General features: G+C 42.1%; 1 protein-coding gene across 1 annotated transcript in view; it reads right to left on the bottom strand.

Moving 5' to 3' along the window:
• The window catches only part of LOC124722371 (atherin-like), a 62,859-nt gene that overhangs the window by 15,838 nt on the left and 34,141 nt on the right, over positions 1 to 12,880 (bottom strand). The gene's annotated exons all lie outside the window — the stretch shown is intronic.

Genomic DNA, 12,880 nt, shown 5'->3' with positions numbered 1-12,880 from the left:
TATTTGTGTGGTTTTTATTAATCTTACTTCCACGGAAGTGAAATGTGGACGATACTCAGTTCGGACGGGAAGAGGTAGAAACGTTTTAAATGTGGTGCTACGGAATAATGCTGAGGACTGGATGGGTAGACCGTGTAACTAATGAAGAAGTAATGAATAGAACTGGGGAGAAAATAAATTAGTTGTGCAGTGTGAGACATCAATTAATCATCAGTTCAAAATTGAAGGGAAGCGTGGTGGTGAAAATTGTAGGAGGAGACCATGAGATGAATACAGTAAGCAGTTTCAGAAAGTTATAGGTCGCAGTAGTTAATCGGAGATAATGAGGCCTGCACAGGACAGACTGGCATGAAGAGCTGCATCAACCCAGTCTCTCTACAGAAGCTCACAAACCCAATCTTCCTTCCTTTAATAACAACAACTAAGAAATATTTTTCAACATGTTTTCATTTTTATTAATCTTACTTCCAAAATTATAATATTGGGGTTCAAATCACATTGGTGCGGTTATGTGTTTCGTTCCCTAGTCTAGTTAGCCAAACATGATCTCCAGAGGTAGCCGGCCTGCTCGTGCAGTTTAATGCTCAGCGCGCTATCTTACGAGGATGAGAGATGAGGCAGATTAATGTCCGATGAGCGACTATTAGCCTGGTTCACTGCTCAGCCCGTGTGTGCTTTAGTAGCATGTTTTCCATGTGCCTACAAGATGACTGCGGGTAAACACCGTATATTATACTTACTAGTCGCTTCTGTGTAATCAATACGTCATTTGTAACTGATAAATTACCTCAGAAAATTATTCCACAAGACATTATTGAGTGAAAAATACAAAATATGTTAGGCGGTTGATTCGCTTATTCCCAAAGCCAGAAATTATACGAAGAGCAGAAGTAGCTGAATGTAATTATTTGAGTAGGTCAGTAATATGCTTCTTCCAGTTCAAGTTTTCATGAGTATGAACACCCAAAAAAAATTGGAACATTCTAGCCTTTTTATTGACTCCTGTTCATGTGCTACATCAATTGTTCGTGTAACTTTATATGTTTTACAGAACTGAAAAGAGTATTCTCCTTTTTTCAAAATTTAGTGAGAGACCACTTTCGCAGAATCACTTAATAATTCTTTGAAAAATATCATTAACAATTTCTTCTATCGCTTCATTTCTAATAGGATTTTTGTAACACTAGTATCATCTACAAAAGAACAATTCTGCTTGATGAATATTGAGTGGAAGTTCAGTCACAAATATAACGAATAGGATTTGACCGAAAATTTAGGCCTTTGGGAGTCCTTTGACGGTTTCTCCGCAGTCATTAAAGGTTTCTTTCCTTCCACCGTTGTTTGAATTATGCAGGACAACGTTTTGGAAATCAGTTCTATCTATGTTTCTAAATCCGTCAGTTCCATTAAACTTACGTTTTTGTAAGAGAAATTGTGCTCAGAGAGAATGATTGTTAGCCAGCCACCTTGCGACCTTGAATCTGCATTCATGGTTCCTTTCACGAAATATATGAAAGAAGATGCAATATATTAGTTGACTTCTAGGAACGTACGCTCGCAGAACATTAACAGTAAAGCTTCCCTTGATGCAGAACACCTCTCTTGCAGTGCCTGTAGCAGGACTTCGCTGAGCACCTGCGTGACGTTTTCGAGCTTTCTAAATGAACCTGTCACGGAGCGCTCCGCTGTTGTTCGGATTTTTTCCGTTTCCTCTATCAAACCCGTCTGGTGTGGATCGCAGACTGACGAGCAACATTCAAGTATTGGTTGATGGGCTGCATTTCCTGAGTATACTTCCAATGATTCTAATTCTGGAATCTGCCTCAATTTTATTGGGTCTTTCTGTCTATGTATTCGTAGCGCGTTACATTTGTTTACGTTGAGAGCCAATTGCACTACCTGCACCAAGCTTCGATCCTCTGCAGGTCTTCCACCATTTCGCTACAATTTTTATTAATACAACTTCTCTGAATACAACATCATCTTCGAAAAGCCTCGTAGTATTTCCTACGTTATCTATTAGGTCATTTATGTATATATTTCCTTCTTTTGAAGACTGACTTTTAAAAATAGGGATAAATATTATCTTAAGAAAAACTCTTCACATTAATCATCAAATAATTGTTGTGAAGTATTGAATACTCTTCAATACAGTAGGATTTACCCAAGAAATAGTTGTGTGATTTAATCTTAAATTCCAGCGCATACAAGAAATTTAATATGCTCCGGCAGACTGGAGAATACATGTATACCCTTATATATATATATATATATATATATATATATATATATATATATATATATATATATATATATATGACTCCTTTAAGAGTTTGTACAGACTGTTTTTGGTTCTAGAGGTATATCCATGCTTTCACTACTTTTTTTGAGAAAATAAAAATATTGGTGACAAGGCGCTTGTCAAAATAGCAAGCTTCTTGAATAATTTTCTGCGGGATGTTCTAGAACGAAATTATTAAAACACGCTTCTTTTTATGGAAATCATATGCCTGTAATTTGAGATCCCCGAAGAAGTTCTATAACTTATTATTGAATGGAGATGCACACAATAAATTTGTTTCTTCAAGTTAAAATATTTTACAACAGTACTATGCGTACTGAAAATGCTGCTGAACCAAGGCGCTTCATTAATTCTAAGAGGTGTGTTTTTTATTTAAGATTATACTTTATCTGTACTCACAAAAACTTAGCACTGTCTACTTTTTATATTTTATTGTTTGAGAAGCCTATTATTATAGCTTGTGGAGTTCTGTGAGAAGTACCGATTTCTACGTATTGAGCATTGTAAAAGTTTCATAACAATACGTTTTCCTTCGAAAATGTGTTGATATTTTTAAATATTTCATTATCTACCATTTCAGAAAGTTAGCTAACACTAGTTTTATTAATAGACTTTTATCATTTGCGGAAATGACCGAATTAGGATCTTCTGATAATGCAAATGAAAGATCATTTACGTATCTCAGAAAAAAAACAGAGGACCCTAAATAAAACTCTACACCACACCACACCTGCTAGCTTAAAATACTGCTGTAGCTATTGGTATATGCTCTACATGGAATCGGCACTTTCTCCCTCCTGTCATACAGTAAGATAAAAACCACGAACCTTCTATATTGTTTGTTCCGTAGTATTTTAACTTTTGCGTGAGAAAATCTTGGTTATCACAATCGAAAGCCTTACTTACAGATCGTGGTACTATGACAATTATATTTATGTGAGTAGATATGCACCATACGAAGGAGCGATCGAGTACTGGACCACGAAATAAAGAGTAGAGGATTAGAGTTTAACGTCCCATAGGCAGTTAGGTGATTAGAGACGGAACAAAAGCTCGGATTCCGAAAGGATGGGGAAGGAGACTGACCATGCCATTTTAAAGAAACCATCCTGGTATTTCCTTGGAGTGATTTGTGGAAGTCATGGAAAACCTAAATCTGGATGGCCGGACGGGGAGTTGAACCGCCGTCCTCCCAAATGCGAGTCCAGTGTGCTAACGGCTGCGTCACCTCGCTCGGCTTGGACCACTCAATATGATCAAAGCACATGACGACCATCCTGTTCGCATGAAAACCTAAGCCAACAACGTTGGCCCAACACGAGGGTACTGCCAGAGTTGTGCGTGTGGCAGCGTCGGCATTTCGTTGTCTGCTGTGACCTTGGCTGGCGGCCCGGAGTCCACCGCGTCGACTTCCCTTTTCTAGACGCAGTCAAAGTGTCTGATTTCTACTGCGGACGTGAACGCCATCCCTGGATACCTGATTGGTAGAAGTGTAGTGTATTCACAATAGTTCCTCTTCATCCTGTCTTACGGACTCTACCATGATGACCGCATTTTGGCAACCTGGACTGAGTGGCATAGATGACAAACGATAAATGTAGTGATTTAGGTCACAACTGGATAAAACATGCGATCTCGACTAGTAAAGTGAACCTAACTTGGAGTTCTTTTGTTATACCAAACTGAGCTTTTGTAGTACTTCGTGCCTAACATGAATACGAAAGATTATAACTGCATTTCTCACTTTACAAAGGCATAACATTAATATCCAAATTTTTAGGATCCTGACAAATGGAGGAATAAATAGGTGGCGTATAACGAATCGGTTCATGTGAAAATATTAGTTAGAAAGGTCTCATCTTTGCTGTACCGTATTTTAACCGGCCAATGAACGTAATACGTAATTTAAATTGTCTGAGCAGCTAGTCACCTTACAAAATGTGGTGTGCGTACTGTAAGACCTTCAGTACACATACTATCAGATTATTTGACTTCACTCTAACGAAGTAGGCGACTGTCAGCAATATGTCTCGTGGTCTTATCGTGGCGTGTTTATCTTCTGCCGTTAGGTCAGACGATAGAAATGCCACTTGCACGCTTAGAGTAGCAGATTGACGGTATTCAACTGTAAACAGAACTTGATTAATTTTCACACACATTTATTAAAATAATAACAAGCATAAAAATTACTTAACTTGGTTCTGGATGCTATTTACAATTGACAATCTGAAGTTCCTTTGGTATTGGTACGTTAATCTTATTCTCACATATATCTCTGATACTTGCCAAAAGTGTCTATACATTTATCTTTATGGCTATGTACAGGAATATGGTAATCTTATTAGGCGCAGACTGAAACTTGACTATAGACTGGTACAGACAAATGTAGAAATCTTACAGACTGTTGCAGACAAATGCAGACCGACTAATCGGAGGTCTGTACACTCATTATAATACCTTGCGCGTTCATGTATCACTGCGCGAGTGTGATCCACGAAGAGAAAAGGTTCTACATTAGCAGCAATCTCGTTGGCTGCGTTACATATTAATACACGGATCGGCGGAAGCAGAATTTGGTCCGTCTCTATGGCAGCGCCATCTCGTAGTGCGGAGATGGACGAGTGCTGCGCCTGCGCTATTGTGCTTAGCGGGGCGCGCTCTAGTGGGAAAGTTGTGTACGCGCTGACTACGCAGAACTATGTACACAACACAAAATATTTCCCCACTTTTTTACTTTCGTCCTCTAAAACGATGGTACGTTTATTTAACCCAACAAGTATGTTACAAATAACAGTGGGATAGCTACTTCGAAGGTCACGGTGTGGTGAAAAGGGCGCCAGTTTTGTCCTTTGGGTAGAGGTATGTGAGGATTCCCGACAGCCTGGTGCCAAGGGTACGGTACACACTATGCGTCCGCTACTTTCGGCAATTGTCGGAGGTGCTTGCCCTTGGCTTGTGCATTGCAACAGTAGAGGTGGCTCGTTCAGGGCAGCCTCGCTTGCACTGGAATCCTGAGGCAGGCGGTGGTAGAGTAACTATCTATCGCTGGCGCCTTTGTCCCGCATTTTGCGCGGGGTTGGCGTGGTTAAATCGGATTTGGCATGTTAATGTGAAGGGGTGGCCGGATGCCCTTCCTGCCGCCACCCCGCGGTGGGAGAGTAACTCAACGGATAAATTTCAATGGCGAAGGTTTAAAGCGGCCACTGTCTCGCTATTAAAAGATCCGTTGAGAAATCACTCTTAGTCCGTCTCGATCGGTGCCACCGCGCTAACGAGTGAGCAATTTCTCGATGTGGTGAGACAATCTCGTCATTACTTGCTTCACTGCGTACTCTGGTTAGGCACTAGATAAATCACTGCTTGGGGTGACCAAGCTGTGGCACACCAATGTGTTCTCTATTTTCAGTTCATCGCTCTCATCGCCAAAGGTATCTATAAACTCCTTTTATATTTCATGTCCTTATAAATACGGCTTTTATAGTGTAGAGTAACGGGGTAAGGATGAAGTTAATCTATCCCTTGCAAATCACGGCAAATGGTAAAGCCACTATCACCGAAATTACAGGACAACAGCCCCTGCTGCAATTAGGCAAAGAAGTCCGAATTACTTGTATAAGGGACAAATGATATTTATTGCCGTGTGGAATAACTTAACAGCACAAAAATCCACTTAGAAGCGTATTCCTCCTCCAGGTTCGAACGTCTCCTTTCCTCCTCATATCTGCGTTACGGTATGTTCCGGCGTGTCTCAAATACAGATTCCAACCATAGTGTACAACGCGTTTTGGCATATGACAGTCAAACATGGACTTTCAATGCGAAAGCCGTTCAACTATTGTTAGTTGCTAAGCAAACAACAGAGAGAGGCATGTTAGGATTACTAGAAAACACAGACAGTAGCAGGTGTACTGGAAGAGGTAATTGTGACAGTAATGAATGTTAATCGGATCTGGGATGCAGCCGGGCGACTGAGTGTGAGTTGGAAAATGGAAGTTCTTTGCTGTATTCCAAGAGATAGGAAACGACCGTGGCTACGACATAATAGAAGGTGGGTAGATGGTATTAGAAAACATTTAGCATTCATGTTGTTTCTTCATGTTTTCATGACTCATCTACTCATCTTATGTTGCGTCGTAGACTCGGTATTCGTCAAACCGTACCAAAGGAAGAAAGAAAATTAGGGTTTAACGTCCTCTCACAAATGATATAATTTGAGACTGAGAATATGCTCAGTATGGCAAGGATGGGGAAGGAAATCAATTGCGCTCTTTTAGAAGGAACAATCCCATGACTCGCCTTAAGATATTTCGGAAAAACACGGGAAACCTAAATCATAAAGGCCGGATGGGGATATGAACCCCTCTACATACAGAGTGTTTATAAACTGGTATCCTTTCATGTAGGGATGCGTTCCTGACACCAAAATAATACAAAAAGTCCCCATGACCATGGGCGCGGAAATTCTTCGTTATGGAGCTACTGGTCCTGCATGCATTTTCACCTACTTTTTACTTCCTTCTTTACAGATGGTAGTGGCATTTTTTAGATTTGTTTGATTGTCTTTTCTCTTTTGTGCTATTTTCAAAGTAACTTCCATCACCTTATAAAGCTATGTATTCAGTGCGCGGAATGATGGGTAAGCACAACGTGTATTGCCTTGCATGTGGGAATGCGGTAACAGCACGCTAGATTTATTCAGAAATGTACACTGGGAGGCGGTTACCTTGCGTAAAAACGTTTGACGATTCCACCAACACTTGCAAAAGACACATTTTAGCGGAGAGTTTATTTCTGTCAAAACTTGTTGTAGCAGTAAGCTGTGTGCATGTATTTCTTAGCATTTACCCTATTCACTGATGAGGCTGGCTTTGCTCGTGGTGACATCTTCAATAATTAGAAGAATCGCATCTGGGCGTATGGGAACCTCAAGTACGACATGATAAACATCAACAGTGAATCAGCATCAACGTGTGAGATGGATTCATTAATGATTATCGTCCCTGTTTCTTCCCATAGCGTCCTATTGGACAAACATCCCTAATGTTTCTCAGAAATGAGGTGCCACATGTACTTGATAATGTACCTCTAGACGTCATCCAACGACTGCGGCTTCAGTACGATAGTGCTCCATCTCACTACAATAGTTCGCCCGTTTCTCAATAACCAGTGTCCGAATAGATGGACTGGTCAAGTGGATCCATTGCATGGACTATCCAATCACCAGATTTGAATCCAATGGATTTTTAGGTCTGGGAATATTTCTAATTTTTGGTTTATTTAACTCCTGTACCAGATTCGAAGCTCTGAGGGAGCATATACAAAATACACTCCTGGAAATGGAAAAAAGAACACATTGACACCGGTGTGTCAGATCCACCACACTTGCTCCGGACACTGCGAGAGGGCTGTACAAGCAATGATCACGCGCACGGCACAGCGGACACACCAGGAACCGCGGTGTTGGCCGTCGAATGGCGGTAGCTGCGCAGCATTTGTGCACCGCCGCCGTCAGTGTCAGCCAGTTTGCCGTGGCATACGGAGCTCCATCGCAGTCTTTAACACTGGTAGCATGCCGCGACAGCGTGGACGTGAACCGTATGTGCAGTTGACGGACTTTGAGCGAGGGCGTATAGTGAGCATGCGGGAGGCCGGGTGGACGTACCGCCGAATTGCTCAACACGTGGGGCGTGAGGTCTCCACAGTACATCGATGTTGTCGCCAGTGGTCGGCGGAAGGTGCACGTGCCCGTCGACCTGGGACCGGACCGCAGCGACGCACGGATGCACGCCAAGACCGTAGGATCCTACGCAGTGCCGTAGGGGACCGCACCGCCACTTCCCAGCAAATTAGGGACACTGTTGCTCCTGGGGTATCGGCGAGGACCATTCGCAACCGTCTCCATGAAGCTGGGCTACGGTCCCGCACACCGTTAGGCCGTCTTCCGCTCACGCCCCAACATCGTGCAGCCCGCCTCCAGTGGTGTCGCGACAGGCGTGAATGGAGGGACGAATGGAGACGTGTCGTCTTCAGCGATGAGAGTCGCTTCTGCCTTGGTGCCAATGATGGTCGTATGCGTGTTTGGCGCCGTGCAGGTGAGCGCCACAATCAGGACTGCATACGACCGAGGCACACAGGGCCAACACCCGGCATCATGGTGTGGGGAGCGATCTCCTACACTGGCCGTACACCACTCGTGATCGTCGAGGGGACACTGAATAGTGCACGGTACATCCAAACCGTCATCGAACCCATCGTTCTACCATTCCTAGACCGGCAAGGGAACTTGCTGTTCCAACAGGACAATGCACATCCGCATGTATCCCGTGCCACCCAACGTGCTCTAGAAGGTGTAAGTCAACTACCCTGGCCAGCAAGATCTCCTGATCTGTCCCCCATTGAGCATGTTTGGGACTGGATGAAGCGTCGTCTCACGCGGTCTGCACGTCCAGCACGAACGCTGGTCCAACAGGCGCCAGGTGGAAATGGCATGGCAAGCCGTTCCACAGGACTACATCCAGCATCTCTACGATCGTCTCCATGGGAGAATAGCAGCCTGCATTGCTGCGAAAGGTGGATATACACTGTACTAGTGCCGACATTGTGCATGCTCTGTTGCCTGTGTGTATGTGCCTGTGGTTCTGTCAGTGTGATCATGTGATGTATCTGACCCCAGGAATGTGTCAATAAAGTTTCCCCTTCCTGGGACAATGAATTCACGGTGTTCTTATTTCAATTTCCAGGAGTGTAGATTTAATCAAATACGACGCACTCCAGGAATTTTCAACAGAGAATGGGAAAACATGGAACGCAGGCTCGGGGCATTCAATTCATTGCAATTTTTGTAAATTTACGTTGTTAATGTATCACAAAACCCATACAACTCCCTAAAATGTTCAAATGTGTGTGAAATCTAATGGGACTTAACTGCTAAGGTCATCAGTCCCTAAGCTTACACATTACTTAACCTAAATTATCCTAAGACAAACACAGACACCCATGCCCGAGGGAGGACTCGAACCTCCGTCGGGACCAGCCGCACAGTCCATGACTGCAGCGCCTTAGCCCGCTCGGCTAATCCCGCGCGGCTGCAGCTCCCTAACGAAGGGTTTTCGTACCTGTGATGACATGATAAACATCCTGTATTACGTCTGTAGAAATCGTGAAGAAACAGGTATGATAGTAAAAACACACAGATAGGCATTATATCCTCCAGCCGTGCATTTGTAATGACAATTTGCTTTGTCAGTTGGCGAACTTCATGTAGCCCGTTGTTCAATTGTCTCGGAACTTTCACTATACCTTTTGCCTGTTAGTTATGTAGTGACTCATTCCATGATCAACTAGCTTTGGCTTACATGGTCCCACAGAATCTGAAGAACTAAAATTGGAATTACAGCAAAGAGTAAATGTAGTTGGAGATGCAGAAAGATTTACAACACAGCCAGAAGTGGTTCCACACGCTCAATACTAGTGGATGTAGCCAGTGTCGTCGCGCCAGTGACCTACATCGGTGGTATAAAAAATGTGAGCATTTCAGTTCTGTATAAACAGGGGCTCAGAAAAGAAAATTACTTAAGGCCTTCATAATTAAGTGTAACATATTCACTAAGAAATAGCCGTGACACTGTAGCCTTCACTGGTATCCACGGAGATAAACAAGTGTGTCGGAGAGCTAGAGTGCGGTAGGCGGCAGCGGCTGGGCTGTTGCCAGCGCAACTGTTCTCGCCGTTGCCAAGACCACTTAATGAAGTGTATCAGAAAACAATCTCGCGTATCCTACCTGCTGGGAATTTCGACCCACACCTGAGACTTATGACACATTTTTGTGTTGCGTAGCAGCGATTTCACCAATAGCCAGGCGTCTCCGTTTTCGTGTCATGGGCTACAGGCCACAGCTGACCTTAAGGAATGCAGCAGCTACGTAACTGCTTTCAGCTGTCTCCAGCCGTCCTTACGTAATGGACTCATACAAATTGTTTTCTGCGGTGCTCATCAGAGGAAACGAAGACACGTGTAGGCGAAGAACGAAACGAGCACAGAAACGTTCTATCATTATTTAAGGGGCTGAAAATACAAGTGGAACAAGTGACATTTCGCAAGAAAATGATCTAAGCGCATATTCGTTAAGTTAAAGTGTGTATAGCTTCAGACTAAAAGATGTACAGGCAACTTCTACCATAGTTCTGCATTTTCGAAAGTATTGCAATAGCCTGATGTGTTTGCTTTTAAGATCGCATACAGCAATGTTTAATGCTTGTTTAAATAGACCTGTTTTAAAGTAATGGATGTACATCCTGAAGCAAAATCAGCAAACTGACACCATTGATCACAAGTTCCTTGAACCTGGTCGTACGTAAACGGAGTGCGATAATTGAAAGAAACACTTGAAATATGTATTTGTTTCTCCGAGACAGGATGGAAGCAGTGAAGAACGTAAGCCTAAAGCTTACCGTAGTGGCAATAAAAACAGAAAACTTTCTTTCAATTAAAACTATGACTGTCACAGCAAGGCAAAGTTGCTGACAACACTTAAGGAAAGAAAATAAGACAGACTAATGTTATTAGGATCTCAATTAGCAAAGAAGATCCTCTAACAATGCAGTTCAAGTATTCACGAAATCGTGCTCTTGAGTTTCTTGAAATGTATTTTAGGAGGCTGTAGCCTTTACATCAAGATAAGTACGAAATAAAATTTTAGAAGTGGAAAAATATTCAGGAAATAACGAACTACATCCCTCCAATTTATCGTGAGTTCTGTAACAATATATTCCATTCTCAGACTTCAGTTAGCCTGGGTGAAAGAAGAGGAAGTGGAAAAAGAAAGTACGAGGACAAAGAAGGCTGAAAAATGCACAACACAGTCTTCAAGGCATACCACAGAAAGAAATGATTTTGATTCTATATTAAGGTAGAGACTGTGAGGGGATTGTAGACAGTGACAATGAATAATCCTTCGTACATGTTGGAACCACACCAACATTGATATTTTTATTTTACTTGATATTTATCTGTCGTCTCTCAGCTTGATGTATTAAGTTTGCATTAATTATGCACACATTTATCTTTCATAGCGATAATGTATTGTACTAAGCGTATCCTGTGTGTTGTACCAAAAATCCTCAGAATAAAGCAGAGTAAAGAAAGTGTTTTTGCACTTGTACCCGATTTACTCTAAAAAGTTTTAACGTGCAATGGGCATAAGTATTTTTAATATATTATAAAAATAAATGCACAAGTACAACAGTCTTGAGCCATATCTATAGCTATACACCGATTAACTGACCATTATAAAAAAATTATCTGATGGTTCGACAGTAACTTACATAATCCATAAACAACCAGCTAAGTTTGGCAGAGATTTACTCACAAGGGGAGGCCACGACGTTGGGATCATGGATATAGTTCAGACTTTGTACACTAGTAAAGTGCACTACTGTGGCAATTCCGAGAAAATCACAAGAGAAGTTATACGCGCCTATTATGTGTCAAGGGTCTGGCTATAAGAAGGCATTCTGATCAAGTGGTTAGGGGTTGCGCGTTGGGGGAAGGGCAGGCATAGGTTGTCGGTTCGAATCCTGCTAACACTTATTTTTTAATCTATATTTTTTTCATCACTGGACACATTATTTAATTTTCATGGCATCGAAGAGGTAATATAATGAAGAAGAAAAACCACGTGCATTTTCATGAAGTTGTAGCGAAGTTCGTGTTATTTGTCTATTTACTACTTTTAATTAAGCTGTCAAGGACGAGGGACAGGCTTGGTAAGCTCAAGTCAAATCTCTATAAATAATGATGCGAATGACGCTATTCAGTAATATAGTAGGTCACAATGGGCCAGATCACAAGAGCAATGTACAATTCCTCGCCGGGTATGCACTCGGTACCACACATTGCAGGATGGTATTTGTCATACAGACACGGAAAGCATAAATTGAAACGGCATCTACTACATCGAATGAATGCATTTTTCCCGCATTTACAGGGAATGTTCAGAGCTTCTAAGGTAAAACACATCTCGTCGACATTTTGAAAAATTTCACTTCTTCCGATAGTATAGATTAAAAATTACGCTTGAGCGAGAGTCGAACCGTAGCCCCAGACATGTTCGTCTCTTGAGTTCGAACACTAATCACTTGACCATAATGAACGCAACCGATCGGTTCCTACACACAGATATATAATCCACATAATAGACGCGTAAAACTCTTCTCGAGATTTTCTCGAAATTGCCAGAGTAGTACGCCTTATTACTTGCACATTATATTGTTTTAATGGCCTACTAAAGGTCAACAAAATTTGAAGTAAATCTGTGATTCCATCATTGACCTCCCCTTTTCAGTTTGCTTGTAGCCTCAACCCCTCATTTAGTGCATGGCGATGGTGGCTGAGCTCCATGGCTGTGGTTTAAATTGTCAGCTACATTTCGAATGCTACAGCTGCCAATTCACCTACGTACTTTTCCTTGGTTGCTTCTTCAGTATTGATCGTTCGCCGTAAATGTACTGTTTCTTACGTCATTTGCGATGTGGTAAATATTGCTTGCGGCACATTGAAACAATTCAGAGCAACAAGTAA

Source organism: Schistocerca piceifrons, chromosome X, assembly GCF_021461385.2.
Source record: "Schistocerca piceifrons isolate TAMUIC-IGC-003096 chromosome X, iqSchPice1.1, whole genome shotgun sequence".
NCBI lineage: Eukaryota > Metazoa > Arthropoda > Insecta > Orthoptera > Acrididae > Schistocerca > Schistocerca piceifrons.
The sequence above is the reverse complement of the archived record's forward strand: the minus strand, read 5'-3'. Positions and strand labels throughout refer to the sequence as shown.